This window comes from Hemicordylus capensis, chromosome 3, assembly GCF_027244095.1.
Source record: "Hemicordylus capensis ecotype Gifberg chromosome 3, rHemCap1.1.pri, whole genome shotgun sequence".
Taxonomy (NCBI): domain Eukaryota; kingdom Metazoa; phylum Chordata; class Lepidosauria; order Squamata; family Cordylidae; genus Hemicordylus; species Hemicordylus capensis.
Genome location: NC_069659.1, coordinates 70,123,815 through 70,147,730, shown reverse-complemented (window position 1 = coordinate 70,147,730; position 23,916 = coordinate 70,123,815). Strand labels below are relative to the sequence as shown.

The 23,916-nt window shown below is 43.6% G+C and overlaps 1 long non-coding RNA gene across 1 annotated transcript in view; it reads left to right on the top strand.

Annotated features, from left to right (window-relative positions):
• The first annotated feature begins 994 nt into the window (after positions 1 to 994).
• LOC128351732 (uncharacterized) overlaps positions 995 to 23,916 on the top strand; it is a 70,672-nt gene continuing 47,750 nt past the window's right edge. Inside the window, exons 1-2 of the long non-coding RNA XR_008320010.1 lie at positions 995 to 1,066; positions 3,158 to 3,230. This is a non-coding gene — a long non-coding RNA (uncharacterized LOC128351732). The remainder of the gene's footprint in view (positions 1,067 to 3,157; positions 3,231 to 23,916) is intronic.

The following is a 23,916-nucleotide window of genomic DNA, read 5'->3' as shown; positions in this document are numbered from 1 at the left end:
ATCCACAATTCGCCTGGATTTCTATACTGAACTGTTTGATGTTCCTGAAGAGATTGCTCATTTGGGCAATATTTCTACAATTAAAGCAAAGAGAAAAGGCGAAGGAATTTTGTATTGCAAGTTAACAGATGGATCAGTTATGAATTTCTAGTGAAAGATGTTTTGTATATCCTCATTTCTCAAGCTCCTTGCTTTCATTATCCAAGCTAGAGAAACAAGGCTGTGAACTATATATTAGAAATGGACAATGTGTTGTTACCCAGAATGGAGAAGTCTGCCTTGTAGGTACTGAATGCAAAGGTGCCTTTGCAATGTTCAAGAGCAACCTGTGTCAAAAACAGACAGAGAAAAACCAGCCTGGTCCAAACCTGAAGCATGTCAGCCTAACGAAGTGAACTTTGTTTAGTCATGCTTGCCTGAGAACTGCTTGCAACTGTGGCATAGAAGTCTAGGTCACAGGAGCTATGAATCAATCCAGAACATGAAGGAAAGGGAATAAGCTGAAGGCATTGATTTTATACCATGTGACATTGTGACTAACCATGTTTGTTGTCTTGAATCCAAAGCAGTTAATAAGCCATTTCCTAAGCAGAGTGAAAGGAAGACCAGAAGACCTCTAGAACTAATCCACAGTGATATATGCGGACCATTACCAGAGACCATAGGTAATTACAGGTACTTCTTAATGGTAACTGATAATTATTAACGATATACAATTGTCTTTCTACTAAAGGAGAAATCACAGATGCTCAAGAAACTCCAGGACTACGTGGCCATGGCAAGCAACAAATTTGAGCAGAAGCCAACGATCCTGTGCACAGAAAGGGTATCTCTTACCAGAGAGAATTCCCAACAAAAAAGGAAGAATGTAGTACTTATCTACCGCCCCCTGCCACCCCCTGAATGGCACTGTTTGTATTTAGCATCTGGGCTCTCTGTTTGCCCAGCTGCACATGCTCAGACACCATTTCCTGTTCCCAGCAAGATGCAGCCAGGCAAACAGAGAGCCAGCTGCTGAATACAAACAGTTCTGCTTGGAGGTGGTGGAGGAGCACAGGAGAGGCAGGTAAGACCAGCCTTCCTCCTTTTAAAGTGCCCGCTCTCTCCCTGCTGAAATGATTTGGCTGAGGCAGCTTGAAGCATTTGGTGCCTCAAAATAGAGGTGCCGAAATGCTTCAAGCACATCCCTAGTACCAAATCCCCAGTTCCTCTCCCAGAGCACTTTTTCTTCAGGACTGCTGGGGATTGTTTGTTTCTTTGGCCTCTGAATGAAAACAGAAGGCAGAAAGTAGGATTGTGAAAGGGGTCAAGTGGAAAGGAGAAAGGGGAGAGTCAGAGCCTTCCTCTGAGGTTAAAACTGAGACCCAAAATGCAATGAACTGAAACTTTGTTTTAAAAACTCATCACATGATTCTGAAGATGTTCCCTCTGCATACACCTCTCCCCCACCATCATACTTTTACTGAGACAACTCACAGCCTTCCTTTCCCACTTATTGGGAAACTTACTTGCCACTTTCATTCAGAGGCAAGAAGTGATCCCAGCTTATGAAAGAAATGTGCTGCCTCTCTGTTCTATAACTTGACAGTAGGAGGAAGGACTCAGTCACTAGTCTTAGCTCTGGGAGAAGAACTGGGGTTTTTCAGCGAGGTAGCTTCAAGCGACAAGAGCATGTCAGATGCCTGGCATTTCTTTCCTCATCAAACAGAAAACACTGTGATACCTGCTGGTGTGCCTTTGCTGGGCCTAAATGAAACACGTGTTGAGGAGGAGGATGACCCTACTGCTGTAATTCCTCTGACTGGATAGATGCTTGGGAGGGGGTGTGGCCACAGAAATGAATAAGATTGGAGGCTATGGGATGGGAGAGGGAGAGATAGTTTTGATCTGATTGCAGCCCTCAAAGTGTGAAAAACACATGTGGCAGAGAGGAGGATCTTTCCTTCTGTATGGAAGTCTTGCAGGGTGTGTGGCTACACAGAGGCAAGCACTAGGGACTGCTGTGTACCAGACAAGAATCTGGCACATGAGCAGAGAGCTCCTAAATGGGCCGAAAATGGCCCAATCTGTCATTTAGGAGGCAGGAGGGCTCAGGAAAGGAGCTCTTGCTGCTGCATCCACCCCCACCCCCACCCCCACCTTTGTCTCCCTTCAAGTGCCCATATACCCTGCCGGCTGCCCCCATATCTGCTACCATTCCCACCACACAGCGGTAGCTGAAAAAAAGTTCAGAAAAAGATTTAACTTACACGGTGGGGCAGCAGTGTGGCAGGTGTAGGGCAGTGGCAGGGTGAGTGTGGGGCAGCAGTGGGGCCCTGGGAAGGCCCACCAGAACATTTGGAGGCCCCCCTGGAGACAGGAGGCCACGGACAAAATTACCAAGGTCCACGGCCAAGTTAGCCTCTGCCTCTAGGGATGGGTGGCCCAGGGACACACAGACCCTGGTCCATTGTCCCCATGCCCTTGTTCTGGGAAGTCACAAGCACAACATAAAGACAAGGACTACCCATCCTTATAAATGATATTCAGAGATGTACTGCCTCTGAGCATCATGTTATTTAGCCGTCATTAATAATACCTGTTGATCAATCTATCCCCATTCAGAGTCATTTGAGGGATTTGTCCATTCCCCTAAAATCAGTGAAGCCAGTGGCTAATCTTGCAATCGGTTTTGACATCATGGACTCTTTATTATTTATTATTTATTTATTGAATTTATATACCGCCTAGTATAGAAATCTCTTTCATTCAGATAAGTTACTCCAAGGTAGGTGATTGGAAGGAAGGCACTATTAAGATTAGAGTTGCCACTGGTTTTGTAAATTGAGATCATGGTGTCCAAGAATAGATGGGCTAAGGATCATTGCCCTTAAGCAAACGAATCTCCTTCTGCTTAAAACAGGGAATACTGTTTTCCTCCTGGATTGAGGAATTCTAAGCAAACCATATAAATCAGGCAATTTAACTGAAAACAGAATCACTTTCAGCTGAATTAATGCTTTTCTGTTTCCCAGCCCTAAGCACAGTCTAAGCTCTAAATCATGCTGCAGCTGCTTACTCTCCAAATAAATTATTTATTGAAAATGGTTAGGGAGAGAATTTTTTGTAAAAATCTCTCAAATTAGCATTTTACTGAAGGTACAAATTTTTATCTCAGAACATCTGGCTGAAGTCCAGTATAAAGGAACATATAATGATGAACAGAAGTTATTATCATCTCACATGAATTGGTGAGTACAAAAATGCAGGTTTCTGCTATTTACTTTAAATAGTGTCTCATCAATTTAGTTATGTTAGTAAAATATTTTCTTGCAACTGATGGAATTCCCAGCTGCAACACTGACTTCTCTGCATATATTGGCTGCCCTCCAGACTAATGCAGCACTGGTGCTATGCGGGAGGCACAATTTTTGACAATCTACCCTTCCCTTGAAGCTCACTGTGCCTCCTGAAAACATGTCCTTGAGGGTGACACCTCAAGAGACATATTTTCAGGAGGCAGTGAGTATCAAAAGGAAAGGAAATTGGTTAAAATTGCCCTTCCTAAATACCGCCAGTGCTGCATTAGGCTAGATGCCAGCCATTATTTCAAAAATGCTGACATGGTATTATTGTGTAGTTCTTGGACAAATTTCAGTATATAGGTGGCTTTCATTATTCATGGTCCTGGCATCCACAGTTTTATGTATCCGTGGTTGGGTCATAGGGACCCAGTTTCTTTATCCACATTTTTTTAAAAAAATAGGCAAAATCCACATATCTGCAGTTCTTGGATGGCTGGAAATGACTTCCGATGTCATTTACGGACACCATTTTGCATCATGGAGCCATTTTGTGGCTCTTCCATAACTAAAAAAAAAAAATCTCAAAAAACCCCCAGAGGATTTGCGGGGGGGGGCAGGGGGGGCTTTCCCGAGAGCTGAAGGCCTGGAGAGCAAGGTGCCATGCTTTATTCCCTTTATTCCTTTTTAAAGACCTTTTTTAAAGTTCAGGGAACCTAACACCCCAATTCCAATTGACTCAAGGTTTCATTATTCACTATTTCCATATTCACACCTATAGTCAAGAATGGAACCCCCATGAATAATGAGGGCCACCTGTATTGTGTAACGTTCATGAGCTGTCTCTATGACCTCATGAGTGCATGCACATAGACAAGCTAGGTTGTATTGCTAATCCAATTCTTTCTGTAGGGATGATCCCTTGGGAATCAGAATATTGGTTGGAGGGTGACATAAAAGCTCCAGAGGGTCACCATGTTATAGCAAACAGGGCTGGCTATAGGTTTTGAAGGAACTTCAGCAATTTGTCATCCATTGACCCTCTTCTACCTCAGTGAGCTCCAATACAAGATGTTATAGAGTGCAGTGGTGCTTATGATTACAACTCAGAAAGTGGGGGGAAAGCCCTGCCATGAAGCTGTCACTCACACCCAGCTGGCCAGTCATGGTTACGGCTCTGTTCGTCTGAAGGGGGAAGTGCTGTAACCATGATGGCTGGTGCTTCTGTAAGCAGCAACCTGGATTGCCCAAGGTTGCCACTCATGGAAGCAACAACCATTACAGTTATGGCACTTCTTCCTACAGACAAAGGGAGCTGTTACTGTGAGTAGCTGGCTGGAGGGTGTGAGTGACAGCTCTGGCTGGAACTTCCTCCCCATTTTGCAAGCTGTAACAGTAAATGCTGCTGCACTCTTTAACATCTGAAGAAGGCTGCAGTCATTCTGCCATCACCATTTGAGGGCTGTCAGTACAGAGGTAGTCCTTGAGATCAGCAGCAGGCCCTCAGCAGCTGATCAATAGTGGTTAGCCCAGATGCTGACCCTGACAGCAAAATCAGCAAAAAGACTTGTAGTACCTTAACGACTTTTAAAAAGTATTGTGGTACAAGGTTTTGTAGACTAGAGTCCACTTCAGTAGATACATGTACCTGATAAAGTGGACTCTAGGCCAAAAAAAGCTTATAGTACAATAAGGCAAACTAAAACTCTACACTGATTTTCAGAAACAGGTCTATGAACAGAACTTGAGACTGAAATTATTTTAACCAATGATTCCAATCACATTTTTTTCAAAATCCTAACATGTGCAGTCTATAATTAGTTGTATAATGGATTGATTTTATATCTACAGACTTTTCATTGCCCTACTAGTGCACCCTTTTGTGTGTACATTTGCTTTGTGTGTACATTTGTGTGTCTTGTTGCTTTTCAGAATATCCATCCATTATTGTTTAGGTCCAAAGGGGGATGACAAATCGAAATGTACCCATTGCCAAGCTTGTTTCTTATAGTTCAAGAATTCCACTTCTGCCTTGCTAGAACTACTTAGAAAACAAATAAATACCCAGGTAACAAACTGATAATGAAGTGCACCTCAGGAAGAATGCATTATGCATTATTTCACTGCCAACTTAGTGGGCTATAGTGCAAGAGACTACCATAAAGCAAGTGTTGTTTCTTTCTTCCCTCAGGTGAGTTTTTAAAGGGTTTTCTCTAATGGTTTTTGGTTGATATGCTCTTGTAAATATTTCATTAGAAATAGCATATGAAATCCATTTTTGCCATACACTTTAAAATATGATAATGACAAGTGTGCTGTGGACTTGGAAAGAAACAGAGGAGGGGGTTCCGCACATTTTCCCTTGCTACCTGTAAAGCATTGTTTATCACAATAACTGACCTGTTTTGTTTTTGATTCATGGGTATTGAAACTTGGATCTTAAGTGTCATCTCATTTGCAACTTTCTTGCTTGGTCCTGAATTCAGACAATCAGTCTCCGTCCCCCCTCCCCCCAAAATGAGTCCTTTCTCATGCCACTGTCACATTAATAAATGCTGTTTGAGGATTCAGACATGTACTGAACTTTCTTCAGAGACAAGCTAAATTCTGCTGCTTACCAGTGAGTATTTAAGACAGACAGGACACATGGTATGTTAGATTCATTGCTGGGGATTCATTTCAAGTGGTAAATACAACAACCAATGTGCACGGGAAAAATGTTTGGCAGCTTTCAAATTTTGATCTGAGCCAGACTTAGGCCAGCTTTGTATGAATTCTGCCCCCCCCCCCTTGATATATACCTTTTTAAAAAGTGGGGGGAAGAATTCATTTTGGAAAGCAACCATTGTGGGCTGCCACAAACATTTGTGGGGGGGGGGGAATGAAAAATTCACACAACTGCTTTGCTCTACATAACCAGGGGTCTGAATAAAAATTAGCCAACAGGTGCATAAAAGCTGGTTTGCATTTACCTGAAGCAGAGCTTAATTTACCTTCACATGCAAAATATGTGGAGTCATCTACCAACCCAATGGGGAACAGTAGCTGTCCTTTATTTTTCCACTTTCAACTTTATAGCAAATAGCATCATAACCACATGTGATTGGTTTCAATTTGGTTTTCAGATATTGAATATTGCATCACTGTAATCATTTGAATTGCCTGAATAAATCCGGTGAGAACTATTCTGCCCAGTCACAGTCAATTCAAGTCAAGACAGAAATCATGTCAGGTTTTCTCTTCAAATACATTAAAGCAATCCAGCTTTGACAAAATAATCCAGTTTAACATATTACACATTTCTTTAACCTTTTCCCCTCTACTATCAATGCCAAGAACACAAATGCCTTGGATATATGTACATAGAAATGCATTGGGTATAGCCCAGGGTTTAAAATATAAATTAGAAGGGGTTTGCTTATTAGTTTGTTTTAGTTCATGGTGCTGCATAGAAACAGCAGCAAAGTCAGCATGTATAGTGTACACACCCAAAAAAGCCAACTAAGGGCCCATTTTCACTAAATACTGAATATAAATTCTCAGGCTGGGTTTGTCCATGACACTGAGGTTACAATCCTGTCACTTGGGCAGATCTGGAAATTGCCTTGTTATCTTGAATTACTACCCATGGCTACTTCAGTTTTCCAAGTGTGGATAATACAGACATATTCTGCACTTGAGCAATGACACTGTTTATCAAACAAAAGGCTGTGTTTTATGAGAATCTCCGAACTGCAGCACTTGTAAATATCCCCACAGATTGCCAGTTAAAGCATACAGAATGTCATTTCCATTCCTTTTGCAGGCTTGTGATTCCATCCTAGGTGACTCAGAGAAATCTAGCATAGTTCAGATAATACAGGCAGATAATATAAGTAGTTAAATAAAATCAGTGCTGTGGGCCTTTGAGGAGAAGAAAAATTGAAAGGGAATTTTAACTTGATAGGATCTGAAGTATTCAAGGCTTAAAATCCAACAATTCAGGAAAGTGTTCCGCTGTTTAAGAGACTTAGCACTCAGTGCAAAGCCCAAATTCATGTTTCTCAAGAACAAGTAAAGAATAGAAGTAGTAATATACCCAGTATGGAGCCTGACAAATACAGTTTCTGATCCTCTCTTATTAAGAACTATGGTACTATTTAACACACTAGGATTTAAATTAAAATAGAATCTGCAAAAGGGATTACTGTCCCACTGTTCCTGCCATAGATTCTTAATGGCAGTTCCAGCTAGCCTTCCAATTTTAGTTCAGAATAAAAGGACCTGAAGAGCAACTTGATAAATATTACAGTCTGTTCAGCTGCAGCCTCATCTTTTTCATTTCAAGCTATTTCAATATAAGAACAGATGAAACATTATGGGCCACAATATTAATGCAGCTTTGAATCCATGCTTCCAAAATTGCTTTTTTGTTGGCAAGATATGTGGAAGGAATGCTATTACTTTATAGTATATATTTATACACATCCAAGTGGAAGCTATAAGCAACACATTTACATAAATCTACTGGAGAGATACAAATGTTTCTCTCTTTAAAAAGTTTAAATCATAGAACTGATGTATAATCCAAACATTTCCAATAAATTGGTCACCAGATTATAAGATTGTCATTACATGATCATATACATATATACATGCACATATACATATAGTGACATCCATTGGACATCTTTGGAGAACACAAGATAAAAACATTTTTAAAAATCAAGATTTTAATTTCATTTCCTATTGTCTTGGAAAACATTGTATACATAAGAATTCACCTAGTTCCATAACATTCCTTAGTACATTATAGTTAGCATTATTAATTGTACACACTAAAAAAAAAAACCCATGGCGCATACAAGTAAGTTAGTGTTGAATACATGGTTCATTTCAATGAAAACTGTCTTTGTATGGAAGAAACATTTAGGAATGCAAGGGAATGGGATTTAACCAGTTGCATCCAGCTTTAATCTACATACACAGCATTCTTTGGGTAAGTATAACATATTTGTGTTAGTGATTTATTTATTTTTAAAGCTGCTCCGTATCTAGTCTGATACTAGTTACATAGGAACATAGGAAGCTGCCATATACTGAGTCAGACCATTGGTCTATCTAGCTCAGTATTGTCTTCACAGACTGGCAGCGGCTTCTCCAAGGTTGCAGGCAGGAATCTCTCTCAGCCCTATCTTGGAGAAGCCAGGGAGGGAACTTGGAGCCTAGATGCTCTTCCCAGAGCTGCTCCATCCCCTGAGTGGAATATCTTACAGTGCTCACACTTCTAGTCTCCCTTTCAAATGCAACCAGGACAGACCCTGCTTAGCTAATGGGACAAGTTATGCTTGCTACCACAAGACCAGCTCTCCTCTCCTAGATACTTTCTCAGTATCTAGTCTAAAATGTACTCCACCCATACGTATTAGGTGGAGATTGTGAACAGTGTTCCCTCAAACAGGAATTCCCAGATGTTGTTGACTACAACTCCCACAATCTGCAGTGGCATTTGGTTGGGGATTCTGGGAGTTGTAGTCAACAACATCTATGAATCCCTGTTAAAGGGAACACTGGTTGTGAGATGTAAAGGGAATTGACTAGGGGCAGAGCTATATTTGGGCAGATGTGTTCTAAGAACACAAGCCACCTAGCATCTTGGATCTGGGTCTTACCACCTCCCTCCCCTCCTTGCACTGGCCAACTGATCATTCCTGATGCTGCCATCCACCCACCATCCACTCGGCTGCCACTCACTTACCAGTAGCACTTCCTTTCACCACTAGGGTTGTCTGGGCAATCCGGCAGCATATTTGAAATCCGTGTAAATCTGGGTGGAATTTAGCAGCTGGGTGGAGGAGCCAAAATTTGGGGGCTACCCTAAATTCTGGGGGCCATGGCAACCCTACTCACCACCCTGTCTGCCACTCTACCTCATGTTCCCAGGCTCCCAGGAAGTGGGAAGGAGAAAAGCCCTGAGACAGGAACTTTCTCTTTCTGCCTGGCATGCACATCCTCCATTTGCAGCCATGTCCAGGCCAGGCAGACAGAGGAAGTTTCCATTTCAGGGCTTTTCTACTTCCTGCTGCCCAGGAACCTGGGGAGCTGGTACAAAGTGGAGTGGGCGGTGAGAGGCAGTGTTGCTGAAGAGTGGGCGGTGGGCTTCCCATTGCCTGGGAGGCTGCCTGCGTGGTGGCAGAGGCAGCAGTGCAGGGGCATCATGCTAGAGACAGGGTTGCAGGCTGTGCACACAATCCGCCATTGGGGCCACTAGGGAGAGGGGCCAGCACAGGCCCTTTCCCCCCTAGTTACACCACTAAGATTGTCATTTTTCAGCAGCGGCAGGCCATCCGGGTGGAATAGTGAGGGCAGAAAAGCCTCAGGTGCATTGCGTACCCACTCTTCTCAACCCACCCCAGCTGCTTCACTCTCACTCATCTCACCTTGATGCCATATTAACCCCAAGCATGTGGGATGGTTATTTTTTAACTTGGGAAACTGGGTGAATGACTGACTTATGGAAATAATATCCCCCCTGCCCTACAGAGGTGGGCCACCACTGGTTTTTAGGCAGCTCTTGGAAGGCTGATCTGTAATATGGCCTGTGGTGTCCATTCTAGTTTCAGAGGATGGGCAGAAAGATTTCTCATTCCCTCCACAGTGGGGGTGGTGGGGGGAGGCAGGAAATTAGTAAACTCCATTACCTGGGAGCTAGGAACCTAGCTGAGTGAAACAGGATATTAGCCTGTTTGAATGAAAGTTGAAAATTTATCTGATATGGAGCCACTCAAGCAAGAGGCAAAATGTTTTTGCTGTATTAGAATGAGAAGGTCTAATTGTTGCTATTAAAGGTTTTCCAACAACTGAAACTGCAGAGAAGGGAGCTTCTGTAGAGGCTGATCAAGAAGGGCAGTGAGGCAAGAAGTCTAGCAGTTTCAGTGAGCCGAGTTTATGAGATGTTAGCTTATGAGATGTGAACACGTGTCATGAGGTTATGGGTCGAAGCAAGAAGGGAGGATATTTAAGGCAAGTTTCAGTTTATGCCAAGGGTTAGCCTGGAAGTGCATCTGAGGCTATGAATGGTCAGGCCAGTTCAGGGCTACTTGAAAGATGTTGATGGTGTGACTTGGTCATTGGCTTGACTTCGCTTGGCCTGGCATGCTCTGCAGTAGCATCAGCTACAGTTCTTTTTGTGTGGTTTGTTGCCAGTTTGTGTTCCTTCCTCCCCCCGCCCCACTCTCTTTGTCCAGTGAGTGGTGAGCAAGGTGTGTGTTCTGGGCAGATATCTTCAGCACAGGCCTTTTTGATCAACTATTTTGGGGGGTATGGGCATGTTGGATGGCATCCATGTAGCAGCTGGTTGAGTGGGAGTGAGGTCCACTCAATATGGCTGGGAAGATGGATCATGGGGAGGCTAGCCAGGGATCTGGGCAGGAGAAGGTACAGTAGCTGCCCAGCAAGACTGGGTTAGATAGCTGATAACAGCAGTCAAGGTCTTGTGCTGGCAGCTGGAGGAGGACTTGGGATGCAGTTGGCTCTAGGACAACAGCAACTGTATTTCAGGATTTGTATGGCAGGCTGGTGGAGGGCTTTCTGGGTGTAGCAGAGGAATCTACTGGTGAAAGGATGGTTGGCTAGAGTGACAGCAGTGGATCTTACATCTAATACTAGTGGATCTCACATCTGGGAGCGCAAGCATGAGTTGGGACTTTATGCACCATCAATAAAGTTGTGTCTGTTTTTTCTTTCACCTACCTGGCAATATTCATTCCCATGCACTGCATTTCAATGCACTTTAACAAACTCAGCCTTTGATACTGTTGTGTTTTAGAATTTTAATTTTGTATAATTTAAATGAACATTTTTTCTGTCATTAGGTCTGCACTGGCATTTTATGATCCTTACGCTCTTTATCATTTGCTGTTCATTTATGATATCTTGTATTTGTTAACTTGTTCCAGATATTTTTACGTCTGTGTATTTTGGCTGCTGTTTTAGTTTTAGCAGTTATTCTTCTGAACTAATGATATTAAATATATTGAAAGGTTGATTCCATGTTTTTAAAATGAATGTTTATCTATTTAGTGTAATGTCAATATAGTATGTATGTACTGAGGGCCAAACTACATTTACGTTAAACATACAATTTGGCCCCATGTATTTGTTTTTGTGGCTTTCGAGTTAAATAGCATAATTCTGCATAACGTGTGACTGCATAATACCTAATGCTCATATGTACTTTAAGACATAATAGCGATAGACAAGAACAATATACCTGATGCTCACAATAACATTTTAGGATGCAAAGTCACCTCCTGCCATTTTAAGCAACATAAAACTTTGAGCTTCGTGATTCAGGATTTGCAACACAGAGTGACTGACACTGAAGAGATTACTTCTCTGCAGAGCTTCTCCAACTATTTATTTTATTTTATTTTTTACATTTTATATCCCGCTCTTCCTCCAAGGAGCCCAGAGCAGTGTACTACCTATTTACGTTTCTCCTCACAACAACCCTATGAAGTAGGTTAGGCTGAGAGAGAAGTGGCTGGCCCAGAGTCACCCAGCTAGTTTCATGGCTGAATAGAGATTTGAACTCGGGTCTCCCCAGTCCTAGTCCAGCACTCTAGCCACTATACCATGCTGGCTCCACCTACAATCCTGTATTCACTTATGTGCATTTAAAGCAACAGGTAGCCAGCAGGGAGGAGGGGGTGTCTCCATCTGACTCTATGAGATTTCCATCGCTCCCCCCAGCATTATCCTTGATGCCAAGCTCCCCTTATTATTACACATCTTGGTAGCTCTGAGTTATAGAGAAGGTTATTTATTATTATTTCTTGTTTACACAGTCAGACAGGTGTTATTGACTGGTTTGTTTTATCCAGACATCGAGTCCTTCCTAAGGACCTGGGATGGCTGAATTTTATCATCAATACTGTTGGTTATTATAGATATCGTCACAAAATATAGGCTGTTCCCAGTAAAGTTGCTTTTTGTAATTGGCTGATGGGGATTTCTGTGGCCCCTATGGTGTTGAGGTGCTCTTCAAGGTCTTTTGGAACTGCACCCAGGGTGCCAATTACCACTGGGATTATTTTGGTCTTTTTCTGCCACAGCCTTTCAATTTCAATTTGTAGATCTTTGTATTTGGTGATTTTTTCTATTTCTTTTTCTTCTATTCTGCTATCCCCTGGTATTGCTATGTCGATTATTTTGACTTGTTTTTCTTTCTTCTCAACTACAGTTATATCTGGTGTATTGTGTGGCAGATGTTTGTCTATTTGTAGTCGGAAGTCCCATAATATTTTTACATCTTCATTTTCTTCAACTTTTTCAATTTTATGGTCCCACCAATTCTTGGCTACAGGTAGCTTGTATTTTTTGCAGATGTTCCAGTGTATCATCCCTGCCACCTTGTCATGCCTTTGTTTGTAGTCAGTCTGTGCGATCTTCTTAACTAAGCTGATTAGATGGTCCACTGTTTCATCTGCTTCTTTACAAAGGCGGCACTTGCTGTTTGTTTTTGTTGTTGTTGTTATTATTATTAGTTGCATTTATATCCCGCTCTTCCTCCAAGGAGACCATAGCGGTGTACTACATACTTAAATTTCTCCTCACAACAACCCCGTGAAGTAGGTTAGGCTGAGAGAGAAGTGGCTGTCCCAGAGTCACCCAGCTAGTATCATGGCTAAATGGGGATTTCAACTTGGGACTCCCCAGTCCTAGTCCGGCACTCTAACCACTACACTACGCTGCCTCCACGCAACTCTAGAAAAGGCCCAGTTTGGAGTTGCCACCAACCAAGCTGGTGGCAACTGCAACCGGACCTCCCCATATGATCTTAACAGGTGGTGGGGTTGATGAAGAAAAAGGCATCCTCTTAAATACCTCAAACCCAAGCTGTTCAGGGCTTTATTGGTAATAACCAGCACTTTGTATTTCATCTGGAAACTTACTGGCAGCCAGTGTATTTCTATTAAAATGGGTGTAATATGATCTCTTCAGGCAACCCTAGAGACCAACCTGGCTGCTGCATTCTGTACCAACTGCAGTATCTGAACTGTGTACAAAGGCAGCCCAATGTAGAGTGCATTGCACTAGACAAGTCTGGATGTTACCAGCATATGCACCACTGTTTTAAGGATGTATATCTCCAGAAATGGATGTAGCTAATGAATCAGCTGCAGCTGATAGAAAGCACTTCTGGTCACTGCCTCAACCTGAGATATCAGGGAGAGGCTTGGGTCCAGTAGTACTCCCAGATTACATACCTGATCTTTCTGGGGGAGTGCAACCCTGTCCAGAACAGGCAGGTCTAAACCACTTCCTAAGTCTCAACCTCCCACAATGAGAATTTGAGTAAATATTCAGCGTCTGAGGGGGTTGGGGTGGAAGGCACTGCTTTATGGTGGTTCCGCTTCTACTTATCATGAAGGTTCCAGAAAGTGTCCCTTGGAGACTGTTCTTCAAAATTTGAACTTTTGGATAATGTCCTCCTTGGCTCCATATTGTCTCCAATGTTGTTTAACATCTACATGAAACTGGTGAGAGAGATCATCAGGAGATTTGGTGCTGGGTGCTATCAGTATGCAGATGATACCCAAATCTATTTCTCCATGTCAACATCATCGGGAGATGGCATAACCTCCCTAAATGCCTGCCTGGAGGTGGTGATGAGCTGGATGAGGGCTAACAAACTGAGACTGAATCCAGATAAGATGGAGGGACTCATTTTACAAGGTCGAAACTTGGATGATGAGTTTGATCTGCCTGTTCTTGATGAGGTCACACTTCCCTGGAAGGAACAGGTATGCAGTCTGGGGGTGCTTCTGAATCCAAGCCTCTCCCTGTTGTCCCAGGTTGAGGCAGTGGCCAGAAGTGCCTTCTATCAGCTTCAGCTGATATGCCAGCTGTGTCCATTTCTTGAGATAAATGACCTCAGAACAGTGATACATATTGTCAGGAGCCTGTCTACCCGACGTTGAAGTCACAGTCTCCGTCAAGGTCGCTGGAAGGTTCTTAGAATCATCTTCAGTCTGCAAGAGAAACACACAAGAACACTTTACTACAGTATCAAGTTCAGACAGCCTCCCCTGCAAACTCACTTCGCTCACCAGATTGCATGGTTCCAGAGCAAAAGGAGTGCAAGGTGTTCCCAGGGGAGGAATTGCTGCTAGGTACAATTGTCAGGACTCAGTCAGGTAGCAGCAGTAAAGCAGGAAAAGCCTGGGTCTCTAGAGGCCAACACAAAGCTGGGGTTACTCTAAGTCTGAGGCTCAGCTGTAGCAGGCTCCAAGAGATGTGTTGTTTTTCAGCATTTGGCTGCAGCCTTCAGACTTAATTTATAGCCTGACTTAATTGCTCTCTGCCTTTAGCCAGCTAGCACAGATTCAGGGTTTATCTGGCTTGTTGAGCAGCCATCTGCTTCTCCTTAGTACTTCCACCTGTTGTCAGCATTTCATCAATCTTTTCTTGTGAGGAGTAGTGGAGGAGTTTTGCCATTCACCTCAGTATTCTGCTCTCCTCTCCCTGTCTCTGCTGCCTCTGAAGCTTCAACCCGACCTGCCTCACGTAGCTCCTGTGGGCTGAAAGCTGGGTTCTGCCCTTCAGGTGTCCCTGCAACTGCTGGAGGACTGCCAGCTTCCTCTTCCTCCTGGCTATCTGAGGATAGCGACATGACACATATGCTGTTAACCTCCAGACTGGATTACTGCAATGCGCTCTATGTGGGGCGGCCCTTGTTTGTTGCCCGGATACTACAATTGCTACAGAATGCGGCAGCCAGGTTGGTCTCTGGGTCATCTTAGAGAGACCATATTACTCCTGTATTGAAAAATCTAAACTGGATGCCGATATGTTTCTGGGCAAAATACAAGGTGCTGGTTATAACCTATAAAGCCCTAAATGGCTTAGGCCCTGGGTATTTAAGAAAACATCTTCTTCGTCATGAACCCCACCGCCCATTGAGATCATCAGGAGAGCTCCGTCTGCGATTGCCACCAGCTCGTCTGGTGGCTACTCGGGGATGGGCCTTCTCTGCTGCTGCCCCAAAGCTTTGGAACACGCTCCCTGCTGAAATAAGAGCCTCCCCATCTCTGACAACTTTTGATGTCAGGCATCATCATCCTGACAACCAATCAGATCCAAAAGGATCTAAACCACTATGCTTTTTTAAAAAACAGAGACCTTAAATGAGGTACTTATGCTTCCTCTGTTCCTTTGCACAGACTTACGTTTGTGCAAAACAGACATAAGTGTTCTGATGGAAGACTCTGAGGAGACTTTTTCCTTCCTCTTGAGCATGTTTGTGGAAATTCTGCCTGGCAACTGGGGAAAATAACTTTCTCCCCTACATGGCAGAATTTTCCTGACTTTCTAGAAGGGGACATAGTCAGCACTGAGAACAGTCATGCAATGATTTATTAATACTTCCAGGATCCTTTCTTCTGGCTTCAGTTCCAGCAGAGCATTGGTTTCTTCATCTTTAGTTGCAGAGAGCAGGCAGAACTATGAACATTTTAGTAATCATCTAGTCATGAGAAGAGGGTTGTGCTTTTCCTGGCTGCTGGTGATTGGAAAGCAGCTCCAGGGTTATGCAAACCAAAGTAGAAGCTGCAGCAGGGACTCTTGTTATAGATCCATTCTGCAATTAGGGATTGTTAGTGCAGGGAAGAGAGGATGAAAGGTAGGGATGTGCACAAAACCATTTTGCCCAGTTCAGTTTGAATCCAAACAGGATTCAAACCAGACCAGGCATGTTTGGTTATGGCACCCCGAACAAGGGGCCCAGTCTGGTTTGAAATTGAGCTGGTTCTGGGGGTGCCAGACATGGTTATTTTTTTAAAAAAAGATCGCACTTACTGCCACCCAGGGCTTTGGTGGCCTCAGGGTTAGGGTTAGGGTTAGGGTTAACCCTTTGGTGGCCTCAGGAGGCACAGCTGTGGCCGTGGGGTGGCCTCTGGCAGCTCCCCCTTCCGCGCATGCATGCGGGTCATTTACATGGCTGGGTCATGACCTGGCCATTCAAATGGACCATGCACATGTGCAGCAGCCTCCAAAATGGTCACCACACACTCACAAAACAGGCCCAAACAGCCCTCTAATGGGCAAAAATGGCCTTTGGGAGAACAGGGAAGGCTGATGGGGGGAGGGAGAACTGCCATAGATCCCCCTGAGGCCACTGAAGCCCTCAGCGGTGGTAAGTGTGATCTTTTGCCAAACCATGTCTGGCACCCCTGAAACACCTCAAACTGGCCCTAAACTGGCCGGGGGCGGTGGGAGAGGGGTTGGCTTGGCCTCGAGTTTAACTGGGCCCAGTCTGGCTTGAGTGCATGCCCTTGAACTGGGCCTGGTCCAACTTGAGTGGGCCCGGGCCAACTCAAGTGCGAACCAGCCAGTTCGTGCATTCCTAATGAATGGGGGCTTCACTCTTTCAGAATAGTTTTTAGGGTTTTACCTGCTCCTTAAGGGTAATAATTAATGACTTTCATTTTAGATATGAAATTGCTGTGCTATGATAAAAATAAATCATTCAGGAAAAATGTTTTTACATAGTTTTTTAAATATTGTGATTGGTGGGTATTATTAATAAAATTACTTATTTCTTAAGGTAGAATGATTGCTATAATTGAAAGTCTTAATTCAATCTTTCAATTGAATTCATTTTTAAATACAAGGGTCACCAGTTCAAAAAGACTGAGAAACCTGACTTTAATAAAGCAAGGCACTCAAGCCCCAGTAAAACTTTAAAATTCAGTTGCTGACATCTCGATGCATGAAGCTCATGAAATAGCACAGGTACAGAGGTCTGGGGGAGGTGCATGTAGTTCTCCTGCATATCCCCACAGTTTCTCCTTATGTACATATTTGGTTAGTGGGAATGTCAGTCAGTGTTCTCTGAGTAACCTGGATTCCTATCTTCTGGGCCAACAAAGATGAATTCGACATCTTCTTGAACTAAGGAATTTTTCCAGAGCACTTGATCACACTACCAATAAGATCAGAGAATGATGATTCCAGAAAACAAGAATCTGACACTTTGGGCATTATGAGTTCTAGCATGAAATCCATGGGCAGACCCATGGAAGACATATGGTGAAGCATCATGTATATTTAACCATCATAACTGTTTTCAATTTATCATTAAGTATTTTACCAAACAACATAGCACTTCATTTAGCCATCTAATCCTTCTAAGTTTGGAATCTCAAGAATAGGAATATGGAGAAAATACCTGATAAAGATTTATGCTGTTTTGCCCTCAAAATCTCTTCACATTTCAGTTTTCTTTGGAGGAATCCTGAAAAATTATCTTTTGAATTGAAGACATTTATTTTTGAATAAATCTCTGTTCTAACCATATCAAAGAATTCTTCTGGTTCTGCATAGCAGAGGCAGGAAGTGGCAGGGAAAGAAAAGACAATACTTTAGGGGAAGTTTCTGTTTGTCATTCCTCTCACAATATACTGGGATCTATGTCATCAGTGTGAATGGTCAGTTGTGTTTCTCAGATTAAGTTTGAAGCTGTAAGTGGTGCAAAACATTTTTTTTTTAAATGACAGGATAAGAAAAAGGTAAGAGGGAGGATGGTCATGTCATCTCTCCCTCCAGAGTTAAGACTCTCTAGATGACATCTCTGTCATTTATTTTTCATGGTACATTAATATTATGATCAAAACCTGCCACATCTTGGAGATTTATTATTCATAATTCTGTAGGATAATAAAGTTAATGAAAGTGGGGCCATCCAGACTGAAAGCAGAATAGATAACAGGAATTTGACTTAATGATGGGATTAGATCTGACTTTTATTTAGGGATCAAGTTTCATTATAGTTTCATGAATCAACTGATAAATATTTCTTCCATGGATAAGGTCATAATCATATTCCATTTTCTTGTTCATCTTCAATTATTATCTGCTAAAGATACCAGTTGGTTTGAAAAAGGGGTGCCTTTGAAAACAGGAAATGGCTGTTTCAATTTCCTTTATTTCCTGTTTACTCTTTAAAAGTTTGTCTTTAAAAAAACTGTATTATAATGTTGGAAATATAAGGACTTCAGCCTGAATAGCTATTATTTTAAAGTAGCTAATCTGGCCAGCACAAAATCAGGTAGGAAGAAAAATTTCTGCTCTAATGAAATGAGAAATCTGATACTGTAGTCAAAGAGGAAGCTTTGAATAAGGACATACCTTTCTTAAAGTTCTTACATTCAGTGGATCATAAAAAGGCAGCAGGACAACATATACTCAGTTAGTTATTGGAAGATCTAAGGAACCCTGCTGACTAAAGCTCTTTCCAACTATTAATAAAGATACCTCCATAGGTACAGAAGATTAAAAGGATCAATAGATGAAGGGAAATGTTTTTGAACCGGATTCCCATATCCAGCAAGTTAAACTACAAGGTAGACATTGTACTAATATGAAAAGCAATCTCAAAGAACTGATATTTTAAAATGCATTACATTTTTGCTATCTTATTGAAATTTCATTCTTATTGTTTAGTCTGATGATTTACCATCAGAATACTGAAAACACGTTGATGTAAAGTATATCTGCAATTAAACAGTTTGTCACATATATAATTTGTAAAAACTTGTTTCTTACCATACAAAGCATACATTAGCCTATGGTTGTCAGGTCCAGATGGTGAAAAGAGTTTTTAAAAAGTGGAAAGAGAGGACGCTTTTCACCAAAAAAAAAGTCTCCAAAACATCTCAATTTTGCATAAGATTTGCATATGGTTATTGGTATGATATATGCATATTTTGATACAAATTGTATAATTTGAGAATAAATACAGCTCACCACTGTGAAGCTTATGACCAGGTGAGCTGTATGTCTGTTCAGTCTGCTGCCTAGGTGCAGAGTTCTCAAGTGCCCTGCTTCTTAACCATTAATTCATCTCCTGCTAACGTTTACCACACACACAGTTCTCTGTCCTCTTCCCCCACAGGTCTGCCTGCTCTCTCCAACAAGCCCAGAAACTTTGCCTTTTGTCTTGAGGCAGAGCAGTCAACTAGCTACTGAGCCAGATTCATTGCATGCTGGCGCACTGGTGTGTTCCTGGTGTCCCACTTGCTTGCTGCTCGCTATGACTACAAATATTTATATACTGCTTTTCAACTGAAGATTTCACAGTGGTTATTCTAGAAAGATAAATAATAAGATGCTTCCCAGTCCACAAAGGGCTCACAATCTAAAAAGAAACAGAAGCATCAGCCACTGAAGGGAAGCTGCGCTAGGGTTGGATAGGGCTAATTGCTCTTCCCATGCTAAATAGAAGAAATTCACCACTTTAAAAGGTGCCTTTTTACTCAGCAGGGAACTGCTAACTGAGTAAAGTTAGTTAGCTAACTATATATCTGCAATTAAACTGCCAACTTCTCACTGTCACATGAAGGATGAAAACTGTATCTGCCAAGTCCACCTATCCATGCTCCTGCATCATGTGGCTCTGCAACCTGTTACTGAAGTATAACCTCCATTCTGGCTTCCCCACTGGATGGAGGGAGAGTAGGAAGGGAAAGGAGACAGAGGAGGAGAAGCTGCTCTTGACAGCAAAGTGTTCTGGGCCAACAAAATGTTCCAGCTGTCCCCTAGAACTTTAGACACCACAAAAAATGCAAACAAAAGTTCTTTAGTTCCCAAAATAGACTCTTTTACTCCTAATGCAGAAAAAAAAGTCATTTGTAGGAATGTGCCTGAACTGGCTGGGGAAGCTGCACGCTGGGTGGGGACCGTTTCTTTAAAAACCAGGTAAGTAGGTCTTTACCTGCTCCTCCTCTGCCCCACTGCTAGGAGCAGCAGCACCAGCCATGCATGGCCTTTTGGAAAGTGAGTGCCGCACCTGAAAAGTGGTGGGGCAGCAAAGAAGCAGGTACAGGTAAGGACCTGCTTACCTGGATTCTAAAGGAACTGATCCCCACCCCATTGAATCAGTTTGGATGTGGGCTTCCCTAAGAAGGTGCTGAAGTGGTTTGGGCACATCCCTAGTCATTTGGTCCCCAAAATAGTTGCATATTCTCTAGAAAAGTCCCTAGTTGGCAACTAGGATGTGTGAGCTGCCTTGCTTTCAGCCGGGCTCAACATTGAGTTGGCCTGGTTCGGTTAGTCTGAATTTGAACTGGAGCAGTCCCCCAAAGTGGGGTACCAGTCTGGGTTGAACCACACCAGCCCATTTGAAGAACTGGATCACGGACTGGCTCGGGTATACTTGTAACGAAAAGAGGGGAATTGCTACTCCTAATGGTAATGGAGGCAGGTAGGGATGTAGCGGAAAAAGTGGCCTCCATTAGCCTCTGTACCTTTAGAGGAGGCTGCGTTGGATATGGCAGAGAAGTGGCAAAGAAGAGGCAGTGGGGGACAGTGGGGGAGGCTCCTCCAAGTCCCCCACCGGTCTCCCAAATGACAGCCTGGGCCTGCTGAAGCCTGGTTTGGCCTCCACACATGGGTGGAAGATATTTTTGTATACTCCATGGATACACAGAAGCCATTTGTGTCACCAAATGACACAAATAGGGCTCGCCCAACCCTACTGGCAAACCTACATCAGCCCCTGAGATGTCTCACCTTCCCCAAATTCTGACTTTCTCCATTCCAGATATTACAGAGAGATCATTGTACCCAGAGAGATTTGTGTATTTCCTAACAAAAGTTCCAGTTTAGATACAAATATGAATATGAAAAATATTCATATACCACTTTTCAACAAAAGTTCCCAAAATGGTTTACATATAAATAAAAAATAGACAGATAGATAGATAGAGTGGCTTGCTGTCCCCAAAGAGCTCACTCGTAATCTAAAAAATAAACATAAGATAGCAGCAACAGCCACTGAAGGGATGCAGTGCTGGGGATGGATAGGGCCAGTTGTTCTCCCCCTACTCAATAAAGAGAATCGCCACTTTAAAAAGCTGCCTCTTTGCTCAGTTTGCAGGGTGGTCGGCAGATATATCTGCTGACCACTAAAGAATGGATATTGTTGTCTTAAATCTGTGTCTACAGGTCAAGTGTGTAAGCACTAATTGACTGAATTGAAATCCAAACTAGACAAAGTAATACCGATGGAGACTGAAAGTGCCTTTGCAGAGGTTCAGTCTCCTGATTTTGATGGGCCTGGTTGTTCTGTCAAAGCAGATTTATAGTCTGGGCATTTTTATCCTGAAAATATAAATCTTCTTTCTTCTTTTTGTGTTTGCAGTAAGTTGGCCTCAGGTAGGGCTGGGCCCTGGCTGACAGCCTGCAGGCTGACACACACCAAGGAACCTTTCCAGACTCATCATGGGCCGATGCATGTGTGCATGGTGTTTATTTGGCTGTGCTGCAGGAACAAGCAACAACAAAACAACCAACAACCAACCAACCAACCAAAGCAACCAATATGAAAGCCAGGAAGCAAAAAAAAAAAAAAAAACCCACCTGTGCTGGCCCTGGGCCAGTCCACCATCACAAGCCTGGTGGTGCCAAAGCAAGTCAGCAAGCAAAAAAGTAAACAAACAAACAAACAAACAAAAAACACCTATGCTGTACCACGGCCTCCAATGGGTTCTAGCCCTGGGGCAGCAGACAGTCCATCATCACAAGCCTGGCAGTGCCAATGCAAGCCATCCAGCAAGCAAAAAACAAAAACAAAACCCACCTATGCTCTACAATGGCCTCCAATGGGTCCTGGCACTGGGGCACCCGTCCATCATCATGAGCCAGTGGCATGCGTGTGTTTCTGCATATGGCAGTAGCACTAACGAGTAGACATTCAGGTTGGCCAGGGAAAGCTAGTGTTGCAGCTTGTGGGAGTGACAATGAATCACTCACCGTCCACATCAAGCTCGGAGTAACCCAGCAGGGGGGAGGTTGACCTCCAGGAAGACCAGCTGCACCACCAGGCCAACACCCAAATGTGAGCAATGGGGTGTCACCATGTCCCTGGCCATAGAGAACACCCTTTTGCTCTGGACACAGTTCAGGGGGCAGGAGAGAAGCTGTCTGGTAGCCATTGCCATATCCAGCCAGACTTGGCAATGTATTGCCTCAGACTGAACAAGATCTGTCTAAGTGTCCACCACCACTAGTTTCTGAGGGTATTGCAGAACACAGAACACTCTGCTTGGCACTGTAGGGAGGGGTCGGCATCTCCCACACCCCTGGCAAGGCACAAAGGCACCCCTCACTTGAACCACAGGGTGGAATGAATGGGTGGAATTGCTGATTACATCGGCACTGCCAGAGACACCACGCTACTGGACTGGGAAGTGGTACTGATGCTAGTCATGGACTGCACGCTAGAAGGAGCTGCTCTAGCACCCTCCTCCTAGTTCCAACCCAACCTACTCTCCTTTGGCTGCCTCACTCTTGAACCAGGAGGACCATTCAGGTGGGCAGTGCATCGGGAGTGATTGCATTGCCCTTCATGGTTGGGTCACACAGGCAGGCCAAAACATTCTCTGCTGATTAACCCAACCTGGGTAATCTGGTTAACCTGAGCCACTCTACAACTCCACCTGCCAGGGCACATACCTCCCCAGTGGTCAGAGTGGCCTGGAGCTCACCCACTGTCTTCTCCAGGAGAAGAACAGTGGGAAAAGCCTGGCTCAGAGCTGCTGTCTGGGAACACAAGCTGTTCATCACAAGGAGGAATGGCTTGAGTGTCAAGACCAGCTTGGAAATAAGCTTCCAGTCTGTTGTGGACAGGTCACACACTCCCAAGCCACAGTTCCCCATCAGGGCAAGGATGGCCACATCTTATTCCTGCAAGTGCTGGAGAGAAAAGTGGAGTTCCACCGCATCTCAACATCCTCTGCTATTATGTGAGAAGGTAGGCTGAGCTTATGCTGCCTCTCCTGGTGCATCTGCTTCCCCTTCCTGCTGCGGTGGAAATAGTCTGTGATCTTGGGTCACTTGTCAATCGATAAGGGCAGCCTTGGAAACAGGAGCCCTTGAGGGAGGGAGTCCCCGATGCACCCTTGTCTTTGCCTCCTTGATGCCAAGTGCATCCGTCACAACCAGGTGCAGGAGCAGGAGCACATCCCTTGCCACTGCTAGTCAAGGGCACAGCTGGCAGCCTAGCTCTGCCAGCAGGAGCAAGGACACCCAGATGACACCATTTGATGTGCCTCCATATCAATGACATCCCTTTATACTTGGTGTCCTTTCCCTGCTGACCTGTGCCCTGCAGTAGGTGCACAAAACTGAACCCCAACCTAACTACTACACAACAACCACAAAAGCCAACCCAATCTACTATAAGAAAAACACTGTAAGCTTGAACAGCACATCTAAACCTAAGCACAGAAAAGAAAAACACACAAGCACCCTCAAAAAAACCTAAAAAGAACCATCAAACAACAAAACTAATTTACTAAAACCAACCAAAAAATAGAAAGTAATTTAAAATGGGGTGGGGGGAGGTTCCTCACCACTCTGACGATGACAGGGCAGTCAATCAATCCGGTCAGATTGTGAACTTGATGAGTAATCCCCCCCCCCCAAGGCAGGCAGATAATCCAATAAATCCAAATAAAAAGGTTAAATACAAGGCAGGGGTCAGGCAGCAGTGGAAAGTCAGGTGGCAGCAGAGGCAAGGCAGACAGGTAAGGTGGTGGCAAAGGCCTGGCAGGAGGTCAAGTGGCAGGTGGGGGTCAGGTGGGGTCCAACC